Genomic DNA, 14,940 nt, shown 5'->3' with positions numbered 1-14,940 from the left:
CAGTTTAAAAAATAGGGAGCCCCTGCAAAAGTTCCATCCGTGAAAAAAAAAATTAGAAACTGGATAACACACTAAGTTCAATGCAAATCAGTCTCACCGCCTACAGTCTTCTGTCTTCAGTGTTAACTTAATTTTTTTCTTGGGTAGTCTCTTCCTCTAATAATAAAATTTCCTCACCAATTTGACACACTTTCTCTTTCCGCTTTCTTTCTGTTCCGGAGCTGTCCTAACTTCAGTAGCTTCATTAGCTGTGTTTCTATCGTCAGAAAAAAAGGACTATTCCTGGATCTTTCATGGACTTTGCGATGTCCCTGAGATCAGCAAGAGGTGCCCTTCTCAATCACCGTCTCTGCGGGACGGTTTAGGTGCAAATGGACCGTCTAGCAGCAGAAGTTCGACTGCGATCTCGGAGCACCAAGATTGCACATCGTGCCGTCGCAACATCAGCTCTCATCCCAGAATATCCAGCATTTTAATGTGGTGTTTTTTAAAAAAAAAAAAATCTAAAAGTTAAAATAAAACTTATTGTAATATTTATTTTTCTTTATATTTCACACAGCTATAAAATTTAATGAAATGTATAATGTTTTGTGTGTGTTAGTGTGTTTTATTTGAGTCAGTTTTTTATTCCTGCCAACTGCCTGGAGAAGTTTCTGAAATTTTCTTGGCAAGTTTTCCAGAAGTGGATTGCCATTGCCTCCTTCCTAGGGCTGAGAGAGAGTGATTGGCCCAGGTCACCCAGCTGGCTTCATGCTTAAGACAAGATGGTCTTGTCTCCTGGTTTCTCACCTGAGCCCTTAACCATTACACCAAATTGGCTATATGAGATTACATAAAAAAACATTTCATCAATATCAGATTTATTAAAGTCTTAGCATTAATATTTAGTTTCAGTATTGGATTGTACTGACTGGTGAAATCCCACTTTTGCAAGTATGTGTGGTAGAAAACAGTAAGACTTCCATTGCCTTTCATCTCTGATCTTTTGTTCAAAATTCTTCTGGTGATGTTTAAAAATTATTTTAGTGTAACATATCAAGATAGATCTGCTAGCATGCCTTCATTCAAAGATATGATTCTTGTTGGGGCTTGAAAACTAAATTAATGAAAATCCTATGAAAAAAAATCCCTGTTATGTTCATCCTAAATTAAGAAAACTTTTCACCCATGTCCCTTAGTTATGTTCAGGTAGCAAACATAGCATAGTAGTTATCAATTCTTCCAGACAATTCTTTGGCGTAATGTAAGACCATTCTAATACTAGGGTTGTGCAGAGCATAGCTTTAGAACCTCTGTTATAGAAGTTGGCTACTGTAGCAAGATAGAGAGTCCAAGCTCTTTCCCAGTACAATTCAAAGTGCTGATTATCACTTTTAAGGCCCTGAATGGTATAGAGCCAGGTTTTTTGCAGGACTTAATTTCATGTGGGGTATCTAGTTTCCACCAGGTCTGATAAGGTGGATAGACTCCAGTTCCCTTAAATGCACACATCTCACCTAGGAAGCATATCTTCTATGTGGCAGCCTCTGCTCTATGGAATATCCTTCCCTCTAAAGATCTGGCAGGCTCCCACCCTTCTAGCCTTCCAGAAGGCCTTGAAGAGATAACGGTTCTTGTAAGCATTAGGTAGTGAGGTTGGAGCTCAGTACAGTTGCAAGTGGACATGTGGGGAAGTGTTGCTTTTGAAGCAGGTTTTCTTGTGGTTTCTAGGCTTATATTGATGTTATGTGACCTGCCCAAAGTTATGGAACATAGAATGGGTGCCTATGCAGGTCAAATAATAAACATTCCGCAAACGAACAGCAAATAAGTCAAATTTTTTAAAAAGGGAGAAGTCAGCCAGTACTCAGCTATGTGACAATTTGAGGTGTGATATTGCAATAATGACGACATACAACTTTACATCTTCACTGCAGGCTAAGCTGGAGATGTTATAGAAGTCTCGGAAATTAAGAGTCTACAAGCCGCTGAAGTTCGAACTTGAACTAGATGCAGTTATTGCTGGTCTAGAATGTCTTTCATCTTGTCATCAGCTCTGATAATGAGTCTGAATATGGTAGTATTTTTGAAAAATCAGATTTACAAGTTGGGAAAATCTCATGAACTCTCAGCTACTGCTAGAGAGGTTGAAAGCCAGGTGGGTCTTTGGTCACATGTGCTTTTACCTAGAGCCAGAGGTCCTATCAACACTGATTCGTGCACTTAATAGTCGTTTTGACTTCTAGATCTACATTCAGCTACCTTTGAAGATCATTTGGACACTGCAGTTGGTTCAAAACGCAGAGGCCTGTATGATAAATCAAAATTGTCATAATCCTAAATGACCTATAATGTGACTATTAGTTACTAATAGGTTGCCAAGTACAATTCAAAATGCTGGTTTTAACTCAAAAGTGCTTGATGTTAGGGTTAGGTTTAGGTTTATTAGATTTATATGCCGCCCTTCTCCCAAGGATTCAGGGCGGCGTGCAACATTAAAAGAAACACATAATACAAAAGTTAAAAAAAATTAAATAGAATATCCCAAACCCAATTAAAATTGACAATGACATTTTTTTTAAAAAAATGAATTAAAATTAACAGTGATCAATAATTTGTTTTGTTTTGTTCAGGCCAGGCTGGCTTGCTGGAAAAGCCAACTTTTTAGGGTGCATCAGAAGGACCGAAGGTCGGGGATTATACGAAGCTCCGGGGGCAGCTCATTCCAGAGAGAAGGCACTCCCACAGAGAAAGCTCTCCCCCTAGGGGGTCACTAGCCGACACTGTCTGGCTGAAGCCACCCTGAGGAGGCCAACTCTGTGGGATCGCACTGGACGATGGGAGGCTACTGGTGGGAGTAGGTGGTCTCGCAGGTACCCTGTGCCTAAGCCATGGAGCGCTTTAAAGGTCATAATTAGTACCTTGAATCGCACCCGGAAGACAACCGGCAACCAGTGCAGGCCACCTAAAAGGGGTGTAACATGGTGCCCCCATGATAACCCGTGCAGCCGCATTCTGGACCAGTTGAAGCTTCCGGGTGCTCTTCAAGGGCAGCCCCATGTAGAAAGCGTTACAGTAGTCCAGGCGAGAAAGGACGAGGGCATGAGTGACTGTGCACAGAGCATCTCGATCCAGGAAGGGACGCAACTGATGTACCAGGCTTATACGACTGTTTTCTTGATATAAAAGTAATCTGTAGAAAAATCAGGGAACCCATACATTACAATGGTCTCCCTTTGAGAGTCCAGCCTCCTTACTTTACTGGCTTTCAGTAAATTATTGAGAATGGAATTGTTCCTGAGGGAATTTCGAGATTGAATAACATCATCCTGGTGCTCATTTACACATGTTGAGTTACCTCACTTTTTATAGTCTGGATTTTATATCAATATTGTATACACTTTAGGCTGTTATTAATGTAAACTACCAGGAGTCAGCATAGATTACTGCAATCTAAAAGACCATCAATCAGTCAATAAAATATTCATTTCTATGAATAAAAATTAAAATGCAAGCATATAGATAAGATTTTTCCAAACCATGTTATAAAGTGTATTCAGAATTGAGTAATTAAAACTCTTTGTTATGTTTTCTATACATATATTGATTCTCCTGGGGAAAACTGTGAGATCTGTGTTGGATAAATGTATTTCATGAAGATTCAAAAAAAAGTATAACTCTAGCTTATTTTGAAACAAAGTTAATCTTTAAAGGCTTATCTATGAAGGACTGGCTTGAACAAAAACAAGTTCCTTTTTTAAACAAAAAACTTTTTAAAAAGTTTAGTTTTGTTTAAAAACTATGCTATCCATTAGAAAGAAACTATCATAAGCACTGAGGTTCTATCTTTGTTTCAATAACACACACAAAAATGTAGGGATAACCTTTTGCTCCCCATTAGAAGCAAGTATCATTTGAAAAGACAAAAACTAAAACTGGCTTTAATCTAGAGCCTTCCTCTTATAAATTGATTTTTTCCCTTTCTTTCTGCAGAAGGGTTCTAATGCAACACACAATTATCTCTGAGACCAAGATTGGAGTGTAGAAAGGAAGTGATGGTTAACAATTCCTTCTTTATTTTTATGGTCTCATTAAGTTTTCCAGAAATGTCCCAACAGTCAGAAAGACAGTCTAGAAGATGGAATTGAGGGCACCAGACAAAAAAAACAAAAACCACTTTGCTTTCTCTCAGGAATCAAAAGTTCTTGCAGCAATATCTCTGCTGGCATGGAAAAATATGGAAACAAATCCAGTAGTTTGAAAAGATAAAATTAGAGCTTCCTGACTAAATAATTTTCCATCAATTCTCTTGATAAAACATCTATTTAACAAACCTTTTTGATAATGTTGTAGCAAAAAGATTCTTCAAGCATAATTTAATTGACTTCATTTCCAGAAAATTTTAATTTTCCAGAAAATATTTGATTATTTGTTCATTGTTCTTGGTACATTATATAAAATACTAACTTCTATGATGAGAAAATTTTAATTGCACATTTATTAAGATACCTTTTGAGCTTTATTTATCTTTTCCATTCTGATGTAAAATAATGGACTTCTGTAAATTGTATTTGACATTCTAAGTATTGTGGATCTTCAGATTTATGAATTTAAATGGATCTTAACATTTATGAATTTTGATTTTTTTGGGTGGGGGAAGAGAAACATTAACAAAGGCACTTGTTAGAAAAAAAGTATAATTGCTGCCTATATCCAAATTGTAATCCTTAAACAAACAACCTAGATCCTCTATCATAGATAGTTCTGGTTGACAAATCAGTGTGCCCTGATTTCAGTTCATCTGGAGGGTGCCGGGTTAGGAAAGGGTGCTTCACATGGAGGAAGAAAATACACATTTCTCTTGCCAAATTTTCTTTGCAAAGCTGTTGGTCATGTGCAGAATCCAACTAGGCAGTGAGGCTGGGACTGAGATGGCAAGAATAAGATGAATAACCCTCTAGAGATAGTGGGTTTGCATACTAGTTTCCAGCATCTTTTCATCCTTTTGTATCTTCTTTTGGTTCACATGCAGATTAACTCTGATTAGGTCCTTACCAAACACTCTGCCCCCACCTTTGCTTTGGAAGGTAGACAGGAGAATCTAAATATTTATGAGGTCCTCCCCTCCCCCTCATTTATGATGCACTGTTGTTGAAGGTTGAAGAATTACGTTAATGAATGCATGCCTGCACACACAGACACAGAAACCAAGCAAAGGGGGAAAACACAGACAAAGCTTTGTCAGCTTTAATGTCTGCACTTACCAAACAGTTCCCATGGAAAAAGAGAGGCAAACAAATTTAAAACCTTTTGCCAAGAGAATCTGTCAGGCAAATGTAAAAGCTTAAAATCTTTTTGATTTGAATCTGTTCAGGAAAAAAAAACAATACAGCCTATTAATATAGAAACTTTACATGGTAAAGCTGTCTCTAGTTTGATTTGTCCAATAATCAGAGAAAATTCAGTTGTGTGCATGAAAAAATATATTAAAAAACAAAGGGGACATAGATAATGTAGATCGTATATTGATTGTTTTCTAAAATAACTTAGTTGCCTTTAAAGATGATATGTACATCAACATCACTGGACAAATGTAATTATATGTAACTTCTCCCTTGCTCATGAAAGATTATGACCCCATACCTTAAATGTAATATCTAGTCACACTTAATTAAAAGACTTTCCAAGGGATTCATTTCTCTAAATAGATATGTCTACTGTCCTCATCTCCTTTTTGAATGTTTCAGCTTCTTTCTGTTCTTCCTTTCCTATGTCTTCATGTTTCTACTCCCTTCAAAACTCCAATAGTGGCTCCATAGGTAGCCTAATTTGACAATCAGATTAGGTGACTGGTTTATCTTCATTGCCTTCTCACTCATTTATATCTAAGGTGAATTCTATCACAGGGCATAACCTTTGATAAGATAAGGCACTGCATACAGAAGTATTTTGTATTTATTTTATTAGGATTTTGCAACAGTTTCCTACTTTAGTATAATTATCCACTGAATAATTGGTTTTGCACATATATATTTGAATATAAACCTTTTTTGACAGTGCAGAACCTGAGTGGTACAGATAGGTTGAATACATTGCATTAAAACACTGGAACTGCAGTAGTACTTCATTGTTCAAGATTAATCTTGTCCATCTTTTATCATTGCAGCTCTGCCCATCAATCCATTTCTTTTATTTCCTTCTAAGAGCAAGAAGCTGGGAAATTTCACTGTTCCCTTTTTGGAAGGATAGGAAATGTTAAAACAAGTATTCCATGTTACCATTTAAATACTTGTTAGATATGGCAGAATGTTCACTGCTTCTTGAAAAGCAATAGGATTTTAACTGACTCCTGCTGTTTATATTCTTGTCTTTGGGGATTTCAAAGTCTGTTGCCCTAATAAATATGTACCAGTTTTCATTGTAGTTTGTTTTCAAGTTGTCTAATTTCATATGTAGTTGGATCCACTAAAGTGATCTACATTTCATTTATTCAAACCCTATCATTTACATCAGTCTGAATATTGACATTACCATTTTCATTTACCATGCTAAGGGCTTTCCTGAATGAAAAATCACTTCAAGCTAGATTAAGTTTCAGTATAATGTGGCACACAGGGAGTTTGTAGCAAGAGCAACAATAAGCTAGCTTCCTGATGAGTTAGAAGTAAGGTGTAAAAGACCCCCAGATGATACAAAGTGATCAAGCATCCCGCTTTGGTGGTTGGGACTTTCAAGGAAGCAACAAGTTATTTTTGGAGATAATCTGCTTCAGTTTTCATCAACCTGGGCAGCTCCCACATGAATGATTTCAACTCCCAGAATTCTCAGCAACAATCACACTAGTTGAGAATGTGGGAGTGAAATTCACATATAGTCTATACAGGAAGGCCAAATTGGATGAAGCATATTGAATGTTCTTTGAATATGATATGTCATTTAAAATAAATTTGCCACATGGTTTGGAGTAATAATGACTTATAATTTATATATTTAAAATGTACTGAGATTCTTCTTTTTCATCACTAATTCATATAGAATTGATTGACTCACTTCTGGCTTGAATTAAGATTTACCCACACTCTTAATTTTCCCAGTTTTATTTTGGGCAACACTTTTTATTAGCCTTCTCCATACATCTGAAATGAAATGCTTTTTCTTAATCTTAGAAGCTTGCATTACTACCATACTTTAATATTATTTTTCTATCAAAAGACAATTCAACCTTGCAAATAACACAAGTGGAATTCGTTTGCATAATGTAATTCTACAAATGTCAGTGGTGAGAAGCTGAGTGCTAATTATATAATTTATTTTTTGTTTTTCTTTTATGGAGATTTTGTTATAAAAGAAAGCTAATTCCAAGAATTAAAGCATTTCCCCCTTTTTTCAATGCTTTATGTGTTTATTTAACATTATTTCTACAACATTTAAGCTGAATAAACCCAATAAATGCTATAAAAATTAGAATAAGATAAAGTATGTATACCTTATATTAAGTGTGTATAGCATATATTATGTCAAGAATGTTAATACCAAGAATTAAAGCATTTAATTCTTCAATAAAGAATTATTGAAAATTTGTTTAAATAAAAAAATGAATTCTAAATATAAATTTGAAAATCCCCTCACTAAAATTCATATAGAAAGGAAGTCCATAGTTGGATATGATTGTTCTTGTTTTTTATTTATTCATAGTTTTTGTCCTACTTTTCTCTGTGTTTTAACCAGATAACCCAAGAGTTCAAGAGCATTTGGTGAGACACAGATTGCTCACTCCTGTTTTTAAAAATGTCAAGCTTCTCAATATGCACCACCTTAATTCAGTAGCTGCAATTGGTCTTCAGATACCTAAATTGGGGCTCCCTCGCAAAGGTCCTAAGGAAATTTGAACACCTGTGCTTATTGATTGGGTTCATAAATCCAGTAGGTGATTTTTTTTTAGTTCTGAAGTAGCATGTAATGTTAATTACTCAATCATGCACCTTATAAAGAATACAAACCAGTATTTATAGTTTAATGAATTAAGTGAGCACAGATAGTTAGCTAGTCTGCAAATTATGATTAAACCATGGCTTAGAGCAATTTATTTATTTTGCTTTTTTATTGCCTTTTACATCTGGATTTGTTATTTTTTTTTGTTTCTGAAATTCCAGTTTTAAGATAGTAAAACTGTGCTGTACCTGATCATACTGGCTTATAGGAATTTACAGCACTTATTTCTAAAAGTAATAGGAAGCATACAAGTGGGATTTAGTTTATGTTCACACTGTCCTTTGGGCAGAAATGTTTCCTTGATAAATTGTGTAAGGCATGTCAGCACAAATAGTTTGATTAATATTGTTATAGGACCACATAAAAATGTAACTTTTAAACATCATTTTCAAACCCGCAGCTACCATTTTGCCTTGATAAATATTTATCTTGGAAGGAGAGTATCTTAAATAGGTACATATTATGTGACTAAAATCTCATCTAGGAGAAGTGCTAGACCTTCATTAAGTCCTTCAGACATAGTTATGTTCAAGATAGTAGAAGAACATTTGCTTTGCTTTAATATATACAGAGCGTGTATATAATAAGTGTTTCCTTTTTAAAAAGAAATCTAGCATAATATAACAAAAAAGGATGCTTCTGGAATCTAATTTATGAGCTCTTCCCTGAGCCAGATTGGTGGTACAAAAATGTGAAAAATGAATAAAATTTAGTACAGATGAAATTATCAGATGCCAGTTTAGAGTCAGTTTATTTAATGAAATGTCTAATTCCTTTAGGAGGATCAGCTGATATGTTCTCATATGCTTTATCTATCATTTTCCCCCCAAGTTTTATAGAGTGTAATTCAACAAGCTGAAATATGATAAATGAAGATGATAAAAGAAAGTGTATATGGTGCCAAGATTCAGATCTTAATTATGGTTATAATTTTAAAATAATAGAAAACAAATAACTGTAGGTGAGGTGGCCCTTGGCTATATAAACATACTAATTTAAAGCAGTAGCAGCCTACAACTGGAATTGTAATTATAACTGCACTAAATAATTTCTAAATGACAGGTAATCATTAAACATATGTGTTGTAATCAAATTAATGGTAATTAATTTAATTTTAATTTTGAACTCAGTGGGCTGTTTTGTCCTACAGGGTTGTCAATTACAGAAATACAGTTGCTCTTGTATCTTTTTTCATTGACATGTAATGTGTGTATTGCATACTTTCCTAACTCTTTTTACCTCTGCTGCCATTGCAGTATAAGTAACAGAATATGTATGAACTTCAGGTAACTTCCCAAAGAGGATCTGATCCATAAAGTAAAATATTCTTTGGCTACTATACTTCTTGGAGAGTTCTCCCAATCATCCTGGCCTATGCCATGCTATGCGACCACTCACTTCCCACTTGAAAATGCAGTGCTTCTCTCTTCCATGGGGACCTTGCCATTCCTCTTTCTTCCTTTCGCGAATTCATCAGAGAATGGCAGAAAGTACTGCTTTTCCCTCTTTCTCCATTAATATTTCATTAAGAATGCCATGTTATAAAAAACCTACTGCTAAAATTCCATTTGGACCACTACAGGGTTGGGATTCTACCGGTTCAGGCAAACCGGTAGCTCCAATAATCAGCTGGGAGTGAACCGGTTCGCTTCAATGATCAGCTGGGCCCGCCCACTCCTGCTGATAGACCCCTGTTCTATCCTGTCCTTTATTTCCTGCTTTCTAGCTCATCTCAATCGTGCGGCACAGCTGATTTTCCCCCAAGCTGGTTTACTTACCGTTGCTGATTTGGAAGGTAAGCAGCTGAGCTTCTAAATGCTCTATTTTTAATGCTGCACGGGTGCAAAAACACACATGTGCACAAAGCGCACGCTCACCCAACCCATTGTTAAACTGGTAGCATCCCACCACTGGACAACTATTTTTATTTTCACAGACTGAAAGTACTAAAGAACACAAAGGAAAAAAGAAAATATATGTCATCTGGTCAGCCCAGTAAATGGTGACCCATAAAAAGGTTTTGTTTCCTACCAGTGCTGTGTCCACCATCATTCCAGAAGTTATATAGAACATGGGCACTCTAGACTTTTGCTTAAAGTCTACCTTTCATAGAGACATCAGGCCTTATAAAGTATCTATGAACAAATGCTTCTGCAAAAGGTTTATTGGAGAAAATGAAAGAACATGTGATTAGATCCCATAATAAATAGCTTTATTGTTTCTGTACCATTCTGAAATTGTGTTCAAAGTTCACAGGTCATATATTTATATTAAAAACACAAAATAAAGCTTTTTGTTATAGATTGGAGCAGCTTGGGTATACTATTTCATAAGTAAATCAATAAATTATTCTATCACCTCAAATGTATCAGAAAAAAAATAACCCAAACTTGCTGTGAGAGAAACTTTCAGTTTTATAAACTTTTTGTAGAAGGAAAGGGAAAGGATAAAAAGATTTAAAAGATTTTAAGAAAAAGTTATGGAAATAAATAAATGATCTTACAACAACAATACTTGTACCTTTTTTTGAATTTCCAAAGGTAGTTTAAAGTACTATAGTTTGAATTCTGTGTTTGAATTCATACAAAATATTGAATAGATGTTATCTCCAACACCTGCTTCAAAAAACACAAAAGGTATAGCCAAGACTATATATTATAACTTTTAAAGCATGTTAGCCTTCCCTGATTTACTCTGAACTACAACAATATCCATTTTGTAAAGCTGAAAGATAATGTGCGTTCTCAGTACGTTCCACAGATGTGACACTGTCTTGCCCAAGGTGTCAATTTTTCATATCAGTAAATTGGTTATTCAAGTGACAGAGCTTTGCCATGGGTGGGAAATCAGGTAGATTTAAGAGAGGTGCAGCTCTCCATATTTGAAGAGTAAAAAGTATTCTGGACAAGAGGGGAAGTATCTGCTACTATTGCCTCTGGATACGAGTCCTAAAAACACCCAGTGCTCAATTTGAATTTTACTTCACTTTATTTATTTATTGGATTTCTATAGCTGTCAATCTCAACAAGGGACTCTTCCATCCAGCTCTTCTGCTTTCCACTTATTAAAATTATACACTACCCATCTTACTCTGACAATCAATTCCCGGTGACTTCATCATTAGGACAAGAAGCAATGGATGGAAACTAATCAAGGAGAGAAGCAACTTAGAACTAAGAAGAAATTTCCTGACACTTAGAAATATTAACCAGTGGAACAACTTGCCTCCAGAAATTGTGAATTCTCCAACACTGGAAGTTTTTAAGAAGAGATTGGATAACCATTTGTCTGGAACAGTATAGGGTTCCCTGTCTGAGCAGGGGGTTGGACTAGAAGACCTCCGAGGTCCCTTCCAACTCTATTATTCTATTCTACTCTAGTCTAGTCTACATAACTTCCCAGTAAATCACACACTTCATCACACTCCCTGATAAACCAACTACACTTACCTCCCTGACAAATCCTGATATCTGGCTCTTCATGAGAATTGTTTAGGAATAATAAAGAGTAGTAGTGTATATTTTCCTGGTCAGCCAAAAGCAACAGGTGAAAACTGGCAGATTGCTAGGTGATGTATTCAGTCAGGAAAATGGAATCTTTCTGAATTTATAATACTCAACCACCATAATCTCCAAACCATATTTGCCTTCATTCTACCCAACATGAAATAGTTCTAAAAACCATAATTCTTTTTAGAAATTATTCTGACTGAGGCTTTTGTGAAGTCTTAAGCATTTTAATTGATCTTTTCTCTTGGATAAAATAGAGTCACATCTGAATTTGAGTCAGTAATAACACCATCATGCTATTAACAGGTGGTAATCTTTGTCTTCTGTTCAGCAAATGACGCCGTGGGGATGGTAAGAAGAACCAAACTAGCATTGTAAAAAATATTTGGAAGGCTGGAGCTGAAGAGTTAGTTCATTAAAAAAAAATCCTAGTACAAATTCTGCATATTACCCTCTAAAGCACAGGTATCAAACTCACGGTGTCACATGATGTATTGTGATATTTTTCCCTTTGTGGAGCTGGGGTGGGCATGGCCTCTGCATGACTCATCCGGCCCACAGGCCACCAGTTTGACACCCCTGCTCTAAAGATAGTAATTTGTAAAAAAAAAAAAGTATGCCTAAATCTAATAATGTTCTAACAGCAACACTATATATTATTAACAGACAATTAAGATCCATGTGCAATGGTGGATACATACAATCTTTCACACACGTTAATTCGAAGACCTATTAAGTTGTTTCTAAAGTTCTTTTGCCCTTGCCATTCAGCAGACTGTATCTGCCAATCACTGGTTTGAGCATTTTGGTGGAACATCTTCATAACTAAGTTTGGTATAAGCAAATTAATTGCTCCTGCAAAAGGGAGGCCTAATTTAAGCAGCATTCACCCACAGAACAATCCAAAGTTATCTGATGTTATGCCATCCAAGCAGGTGTATAAATCATTTGCAAAGTATTTGTCTTATCCCACATACTGTTTGACTGTTTTAAGACATCTGCAGAAAGTTGAATCCTTACTGATTATTGTAAGCCTTGACTGTTACTCAGATGATGACATTTCTAATTTTCAGGGCTCCCCACCCCCAGTAACACTTCTCAAATGTTCCTTTGAAAATTTTTTTGCTAGGCACATGTTCATCGAGGCTATAATAACAGATGGAGTTTTATGCTCAACTGGCTTTTTTTTCTAGTTGATCAAACTGGAAAACCAGGCTAGATGGAAATTTGCTGAAATTCAGATTTCTTCCTGCAGTTTTACAGATACTATATGTTATCATTCATTGATTAAGCAAGGTCTCCAGTCTCTGGCATCTGTTTGCTGCATATGGAGGAAATCTTTGTTTTTTTTAAAAAAAATGTCAGTGCGTGATAGAATGCAGATGTATATCTGAAGTAAAGAAAAAATAATATGTATGTGTGTGAGAGAGAGATTATTAAACTAATGATAATTCAGTCTTACTGGATGACACAAAAAATATAATCAGTGTCTTTTTTCTAATCTTCAGTATGCTAATAGCTCTCAGTTAGCTCAGTTGCAATATATGTGTATTCTCTAATATAATTCTTAATTGACATTATGGTATCTATATGTATCCAGGAGCCAATGACACCTTCAATTGCTATCCCTATAAAAAAATAAAATAGAGAAATAATAATGATATTGGCAGAAATCTTGTGAGATTCTAAGGGAGAACTTGGTATTATTACGTGAGATCCTATAAGTTCTTTGGGATAGATTTGGGGCCGGTTTCTTAATTTAAAATATTAATTTATTGTAAGATATTCAACTGAAGATACTCTGCTGAAGACAAATACTGTTAACTGAAGAACATGAGTATTGAGGTATGGAGGGGAAACAGAATCTGAAAAAGCTGTTTCTCTAAGCCTACTCTCAAGCCCCTGTAACAAGGCACAATCAAAGAAGCCAGAATTCTCTAATTTCAATAAGATGTTTCAATGTAAGGATTTGCATTAAAGTACAAAATCTTATAAACCATGGCACTAACTTCCAGCTCTCATTTATTAATGAGTTCATTGAGGCAGATACATTCTTCTAACATTCTGAATCTTTTCTTCCTTGACTTTTTGTAATGAGACGGAGATGCCATTTATGAGGTAAATCCCAAAGGTGCTTTTTCAAAAGGCAACTGAACTTTGTTTTTCCTTGAAGTTTTGTTCTTCATCCAAGAAACTTCTTCAGTTCTAACTGAATGGTGGAGGATGGAAGGATTTATATTCCTTGCAGTTATCTGGTTGTTCACACTCATTCTGAGAATCACTTGGAAGTTTATTTGTGTCCTTAAGGTCACCTGAATAGTGCAAATGGGTCTGGAACCTTCTTGGAACTGCTGAAAGAACTTTATCCCTCTCTAATAAACCTCCAAAAGGCCTCAACTATTCTCAGAAAGAGTGGTAACAACCAGATAATTGCAAGGAATATAAATCCTTCCATCCTCTACCATTCAGTCAGTACTGAATAAGCTTCTTGGATGAGGAGTGAAATGTCTTCAAGGAAAAACAAAATCCATTTACCTTTTGAAACAGCAACTTTGGGATAACTATAACCTGGATGACTGAGAGTCTCCATAGGCATTTATGAGATAATCTTCTTAGAACCGCCTATCCATTAGTCATTTATATCTAAAGTTCTTCCCAGTTTAGCCTCTCCTTGCTGTCTCACAGTAATTTATTAAGTTCATGGTACCAGCAAAATTCACGGTAAATCCCTTTGTATCATTAAGTGACCTCCTTAAAAGTTTTCTGAAGAGAAAATCCAAGCAATCTTTAAGATAAGACACGTATTATATAGTCAAAGGTGAGCATATACATAAGAAAGAAATAGTTCCATTTTATAATCCGAATCACGTTTTTAATTTGCCACTTCTGTCTTTCTAAATCCAAATGACCTAGAAATAAGCCCCGTTAAGCTTAATGTGATCGCAGCCCTAAACCATAGGCTACATGTTTCGGCCCATCCTTCCCTAATCAGGTGACTTCTACATGTGGGTGTGCATTTCCCAGAGCCCCAACATGTATGGGGGGGGGGGATCAGGGAATTATCTCCTTTCTTCTATTCACCCAGCATTTATTGTATATCTCTTATTCTATTTTTCCTTTTAAAATTTACATGACAAAGCAAATGTAGATCAAAAGGAATATATAAACCATAGCTCTTGCCCAATGCTTGTGCTTCATGGATTCTAATTTTAAGTGAACCTCTCAATTTAGGAGGGGAAAGAGAGAAGAATGAAATGGGAACAGCAAATTGCTTCCTAGTGTCTGTTTGTATTGCCTCATAAGAGCATGCCGGTGTTTTTTAAGCCAGCAAAGGCGGAGGTGGAAGAGAGGAGCTTTTGTATCCATGGTCTGCTGGGTGCTAATTCGACATGGCAATAAGATGAAAGTTGGCCTCCTGCTAGTTTTAACATCAGAGGATTGGAATGTGGCCTACTTAGCA

Source organism: Thamnophis elegans, chromosome 4 (assembly GCF_009769535.1).
Source record: "Thamnophis elegans isolate rThaEle1 chromosome 4, rThaEle1.pri, whole genome shotgun sequence".
Taxonomy (NCBI): domain Eukaryota; kingdom Metazoa; phylum Chordata; class Lepidosauria; order Squamata; family Colubridae; genus Thamnophis; species Thamnophis elegans.
The sequence above is the reverse complement of the archived record's forward strand: the minus strand, read 5'-3'. Positions refer to the sequence as shown.